The 6000-nt window shown below is 39.3% G+C and overlaps 9 non-coding genes across 9 annotated transcripts; all 9 read left to right on the forward strand.

Moving 5' to 3' along the window:
• The first annotated feature begins 140 nt into the window (after positions 1 to 140).
• On the forward strand, positions 141 to 215 carry TRNAI-AAU (transfer RNA isoleucine (anticodon AAU)). Its single transcript has one exon. It is a non-coding gene; the product is annotated as a tRNA-Ile (tRNA).
• Positions 216 to 640: 425 nt separating this feature from the next.
• Positions 641 to 714, forward strand: TRNAI-AAU (transfer RNA isoleucine (anticodon AAU)). The gene has a single exon. It is a non-coding gene; the product is annotated as a tRNA-Ile (tRNA).
• A 496-nt stretch (positions 715 to 1210) lies between these two features.
• Positions 1211 to 1284, forward strand: TRNAI-AAU (transfer RNA isoleucine (anticodon AAU)). Its single transcript has one exon. It is a non-coding gene; the product is annotated as a tRNA-Ile (tRNA).
• A 426-nt stretch (positions 1285 to 1710) lies between these two features.
• Positions 1711 to 1784, forward strand: TRNAI-AAU (transfer RNA isoleucine (anticodon AAU)). The gene has a single exon. It is a non-coding gene; the product is annotated as a tRNA-Ile (tRNA).
• Positions 1785 to 2280: 496 nt separating this feature from the next.
• TRNAI-AAU (transfer RNA isoleucine (anticodon AAU)) lies at positions 2281 to 2354 on the forward strand. Its single transcript has one exon. It is a non-coding gene; the product is annotated as a tRNA-Ile (tRNA).
• Positions 2355 to 2849: 495 nt separating this feature from the next.
• Positions 2850 to 2923, forward strand: TRNAI-AAU (transfer RNA isoleucine (anticodon AAU)). Its single transcript has one exon. It is a non-coding gene; the product is annotated as a tRNA-Ile (tRNA).
• Positions 2924 to 3350: 427 nt separating this feature from the next.
• On the forward strand, positions 3351 to 3424 carry TRNAI-AAU (transfer RNA isoleucine (anticodon AAU)). The gene has a single exon. It is a non-coding gene; the product is annotated as a tRNA-Ile (tRNA).
• Positions 3425 to 3920: 496 nt separating this feature from the next.
• Positions 3921 to 3994, forward strand: TRNAI-AAU (transfer RNA isoleucine (anticodon AAU)). Its single transcript has one exon. It is a non-coding gene; the product is annotated as a tRNA-Ile (tRNA).
• Positions 3995 to 5926: 1932 nt separating this feature from the next.
• Positions 5927 to 6000, forward strand: TRNAI-AAU (transfer RNA isoleucine (anticodon AAU)). Its single transcript has one exon. It is a non-coding gene; the product is annotated as a tRNA-Ile (tRNA).

Raw genomic sequence — 6000 nt, forward strand, 5'->3', positions numbered from 1 at the left:
CTTTCAACACAAATCTTCACGATGGATGATACGATTTGGAGACAATTTCGTATTACAGAGTATTTTTCGGAGTGACTTCATTATCAAAAACTGCTTCAATTCACATCGTTAATTTTGTTTCTAATTTCTGTTCGTGTAATTGCCGGTTAGTTCAGCTGGTTAGAGCGTCGTGCTAATAACGCGAATGTCGTGGGTTCGATCCCCACACTGGACAGATTCATTAATCTTATATTTTTCGATATGTTGGATGTGCAATGTAAAAATAATGGTACGAAGTTCTGTATCATATCCAAGTTACACAATGGAGATATTACTGGTATTTTTAAGAAGAGAAAGTTAATCGTTAGAGCGTTTCTTATGCGTTATCCTGGATATGTCTTCTTGAAACAACTCGCTGAAATTACAGGAATTTTTGACTTCCTTCAAGAAAACGTAAAATTATTTCTGTAATGTTTTTTTTTCTGATCCGGACTTTTGCATGACATGGTGATAAAGGGATGTCAATAAATAAAAGATCGTTGGTACATTCCACATGACAGTGATATTCTCGGGAGCACTGTGGAATCATATCGACAAACTACGGGTGAAGTTGATTGATTGAAGTTATTTGCACAAGACGGGTATGTCAAGGCACTCACTTGGCCGGTTAGCTCAGCTGGTTAGAGCGTCGTGCTAATAACGCGAATGTCGTGGGTTCGATCCCCACACTGGCCATAAGTTTTTGTGAATATATAGAGAACTGATTCTTTCTCTGAACGCCTGATGTAAAGGAGATACCCAGAACCCATCGAAACTTGAATAGGGGATTGATCTCCTTTGAAGGAATACTCATGTCACCGTCAAGAGGTTCAACAACAATTTCAACTCGTGTTGCCAATAGGTTACATTTATTTAAAATGTATCGATTCTTAACTCAACAAGTGTGTGGCTTTTTATTCAGGATTGTGTGTAACTCCATTTTACTGATATTTCCATCGTCACATTCTTTTCCCATTGACGTAGAAGAAACTAGTCAAGTTTCAGAAAAGTGGCATTACTATTGCTGGTGCTTACTATTCAAGAAACCCTTTTTCAACACAAACGATTTTACGATGGATGATATCATTTGGAGAAAATTTCGTATTACAGAGTATTTTTTGGAGTGACTTCATTATCAAAAACTGCTTCAATTCACATCGTTAATTTTGTTTCTAATTTCTCTTCGTGTAATGGCCGGTTAGATCAGCTGGTTAGAGCGTCGTGCTAATAACGCGAATGTCGTGGGTTCGATCCCCACACTGGCCAGGTTCATAAATTTTATATTTTTCGATATGTTGGATGTTCAATGTAAAAATAATGGTACGAAGTTCTGTATCATATCCAAGTTACACAATGGAGATATTACTGGTATTTTTAAGAAGAGAAAGTTAATCGTTAGAGCGTTTCTTATGCGTTATCCTGGATATGTCTTCTTGATACAACTCGCTGAAATTACAGGAATTTTTGACTTCCGTCAAGAAAACGTAAAATTATTTCTGTAATGTTTTTCTTTCTGATCCGGACTTTTGCATGACATGGTGATAAAGGGATGTCAATAAATAAAAGATCGTTGGTACATTCCACATGACAGTGATATTCTCGGGAGCACTGTGGAATCATATCGACAAACTACGGGTGAAGTTGATTGATTGAAGTTATTTGCACAAGACGGGTATGTCAAGGCACTCACTTGGCCGGTTAGCTCAGCTGGTTAGAGCGTCGTGCTAATAACGCGAATGTCGTGGGTTCGATCCCCACACTGGCCATAAGTTTTTGTGAATATATAGAGAACTGATTCTTTCTCTGAACGCCTGATGTAAAGGAGATACCCAGAACCCATCGAAACTTGAATAGGGGATTGATCTCCTTTGAAGGAATACTCATGTCACCGTCAAGAGGTTCAACAACAATTTCAACTCGTGTTGCCAATAGGTTACATTTATTTAAAATGTATCGATTCTTAACTCAACAAGTGTGTGGCTTTTTATTCACGATTGTGTGTAACTCCATTTTACTGATATTTCCATCGTCACATTCTTTTCCAATTGACGTAGAAGAAACTAGTCAAGTTTCAGAAAAGTGGCGTTGCTATTGCTGGTGCTTACTATTCAAGAAACCCTTTTTCAACACAAACGATTTTACGATGGATGACGTCATTTGGAGAAAATTTCGTATTACAGAGTATTTTTTGGAGTGACTTCATTATCAAAAACTGCTTCAATTCACATCGTTAATTTTGTTTCTAATTTCTCTTCGTGTAATGGCCGGTTAGCTCAGCTGGTTAGAGCGTCGTGCTAATAACGCGAATGTCGTGGGTTCGATCCCCACACTGGCCATAAGTTTTTGTGAATATATAGAGAACTGATTCTTTCTCTGAAAGCCTAATGTAAAGGAGAAACCCAGATCCGATCGAAATGTGAATAGGGGATTGATCCCCTTTGAAGGAATATTCACGTCACCGTCAAGAGGTTCAACAACAATTTCAACTCGTGTTGCCAATAGGTTACATTTATTTAAATGTATCGATTCTTAACTGAACAAGTGTGTGGCTTTATATTCAGGATTGTGTGTAACTCCATTTTACTGATATTTCCATCGTCACATTGTTTTCCCATTGACGTGGAGAAAATTAGTCAAGTTTCAGGAAAGTAGAATTCCTATTGCTGGTGCTTACTATTCAAGAAACCCTCTTTCAACACAAACGATTTTACGATGGATGATACCATTTGGAGACAATTTCGTATTACAGAGTATTTTTTGGAGTGACTTCATTATCAAAAACTACTTCAATTCACATCGTTAATTTTGTTTCTAATTTCTCTTCGTGTAATTGCCGGTTAGTTCAGCCGGTTAGAGCGTCGTGCTAATAACGCGAATGTCGTGGGTTCGATCCCCACACTAGCCAGATACATAAATCTTATATTTTTCGATATGTTGGATGTTCAATGTAAAAATAATGGTACGAAGTTCTGTATCATATCCAAGTTACACAATGGAGATATTACTGGTATTTTTAAGAAGAGAAAGTTAATCGTTAGAGCGTTTCTTATGCGTTATCCTGGATATGTCTTCTTGATACAACTCGCTGAAATTACAGGATTTTTTGACTTCCGTCAAGAAAACGTAAAATTATTTCTGTAATGATTTTTTTTTCTGATCCGGACTTTTGCATGACATGGTGATAAAGGGACGTCAATAAATAAAAGATCGTTGGTACACTCCACATGACAGTGATATTCTCGGGAGCACTGTGGAATCATATCGACAAACTACGGGTGAAGTTGATTGATTGAAGTTATTTGCACAAGGCGGGTATGTCAAGGCACTCACTTGGCCGGTTAGCTCAGCTGGTTAGAACGTCGTGCTAATAACGCGAATGTCTTGGGTTCGATTCCCACACTGGCCATAAGTTTTTGTGAATATATAGAGAACTGATTCTTTCTCTGAAAGCCTAATGTAAAGGAGAAACCCAGATCCGATCGAAACTTGAATAGGGGATTGATCCCCTTTGAAGGAATACTCACGTCACCGTCAAGAGGTTCAACAACAATTTCAACTCGTGTTGCCAATAGGTTACATTTATTTAAAACGTATCGATTCTTAACTCAACAAGTGTGTGGCTTTTTATTCAGGATTGTGTGTAACTCCATTTTACTGATATTTCCATCGTCACATTCTTTTCCCATTGACGTGGAAAAAATTAGTCAAGTTTCAGAAAAGTGGCATTGCTATTGCTGGTGCTTACTATTCAAGAAACCCTCTTTCAACACAAACGATTTTACGATGGATGATATCATTTGGAGACAATTTCGTATTACAGAGTATTTTTTGGAGTCACTTCATTATCAAAAACTGCTTCAATTCACATCGTTAATTTTGTTTCTAATTTCTCTTCTTGTAATGGCCGGTTAGCTCAGCTGGTTAGAGCGTCGTGCTAATAACGCGAATGTCGTGGGTTCGATCCCCACACTGGCCAGGTTCATAAATCTTATATTTTTCGATATGTTGGATGTTCAATGTAAAAATAATGGTACGAAGTTCTGTATCATATCCAAGTTACACAATGGAGATATTACTGGTATTTTTAAGAAGAGAAAGTTAATCGTTAGAGCGTTTCTTATGCGTTATCCTGGATATGTCTTCGTGATTCAACTCTCTGAAATTACAGGATTTTTTGACTTCCGTCAAGAAAACGTAAAATTATTTCTGTAATGTTTTTTTTTTTCTGATCCGGACTTTTGCATGACATGGTGATAAAGGGATGTCGGTAAAAATTTACTATCCTTCGGACACCCCTATTTTATTCGTTTCGTCAATTTTTGACATTCTTACTTACCTATGTGCTTCGCGGAACATTCCTGAAGGTGTATTAACGTTGTTTTCATGAAATTTATTCCAATTTTTCACATTACCAGTACTTCTTGCCTCACACACTATATGCCGAGTACACCTTCCTACATAATCATGCGTCGTGCTTGTCTTTTGTCAAATTTTTGACATTCCTACTTACGTATCTGCCTCGCGGAACATTCCTGAAGGTTTATTGACGTTGCTTTGATCAAACTAATAGCAATTTTTCACATTACGAGTACTTCTTTCTTCTACCTTTCCGCTTGCCTCACACACAATATGGTGCGTATACCGTCGTAAATAATGACGCGTCGGGATGACGCATCGGCCTTCTCTTTTCTCGATTTTCAATTGTTATGCAGTGTTTCAACCTTCGGAACCCAAGAAATGCCCGACAACAAATTTTAAGGAGCGATTTTACAATACCGGGAATTTCTTCATTTTGTTTGAAATTCGGTATACTCACCAATTTTGGCCCCGTAATCACGTATCTGCAGTTAAAATTTGACGCTCACACGTGGAAATAGCAAAAGAATCTCAATTAAGTTCGTATTTCCACATCCTCGATTTCCTAATTTCCAGCCGGTTCCGGGCTCCGCCCCTGGGGTAATCGACTTACCGCCCCCAACCGCTATCGCGGCCTCGCCTGTTTCTATAGACTCCCTGTTAAGGGCATGTTAGAAATTGGCCGGATTCACCTGCCCCCAAATAAGCGCCAGCAGTTAAAATTTGGCGCTCACACGTGCAAATAGCAAAATAATCTCAATTAAGTTCGTATTTCCACATCCTCGATTTCCGAATTTCCCGCCGGTTCCGGGCTCCGCCCCTGGGGTAATCGACTTACCGCCCCCATCCGCTATCGCGGCCCCGCCTGTTTCTATAGACTCCCTGTTAAGGGCATGTTAGAAATTGGCCGGATTCACCTGCCCCCAAATAAACGCCAAATTTATACGTGAGCGCCAAATTTTAAGTGCAGATTCGTGATTAAGAGGCACAAAATCAGAAACTTCACGGAATCCTCCACACCCGGTACAAACTTAATCACACATCCAGCAAACGTCATTCTTCTACCTCCCGTTTCACGTTCTAACGCTAGTCGCAAACGCAGACAGTTCGAAACACTGCATATCAACAAAACACAATCACGACCCGTCATGATAGTCACGACGGTGTACGAAGGTGATGGTGTACGAAGGTGTACGAACGTGATGGTGTCGGAAGATGTACGCGCCAAACGCTATCTCCGTCGCAGAATTAATTTTCAACGAACAACATAAATTTCAGCTCTGAAACATTCCCAAATCACACAAAACACCTTCCCGATGATCGACAATGCTACAGGAACTAATTACGGTAAGTAGTTTCTTCTGTAAAAATAAATAAATGTGTCCGAAGGATAGTAAATTAGTACCAGGATGTCAATAAATAAAAGATCGTTGGTACACTCCACATGATAGTGATATTCTCGGGAGCACTGTGGAATCATATCGACAAACTACGGGGGAAGTTGATTGATTGGAGTTATTTGCACAAGACGGGTATGTCAAGGCACTCACTTGGCCGGTTAGCTCAGCTTGTTAGAGCGTCGTGTTAATAACGCGAATTTCGTGGGTTCGATCCCCACACTGGCCA

Source organism: Lepisma saccharinum, chromosome 9 (assembly GCF_977018435.1).
Source record: "Lepisma saccharinum chromosome 9, izLepSacc3.1, whole genome shotgun sequence".
Classification (NCBI taxonomy): Eukaryota; Metazoa; Arthropoda; class Insecta; order Zygentoma; family Lepismatidae; genus Lepisma; species Lepisma saccharinum.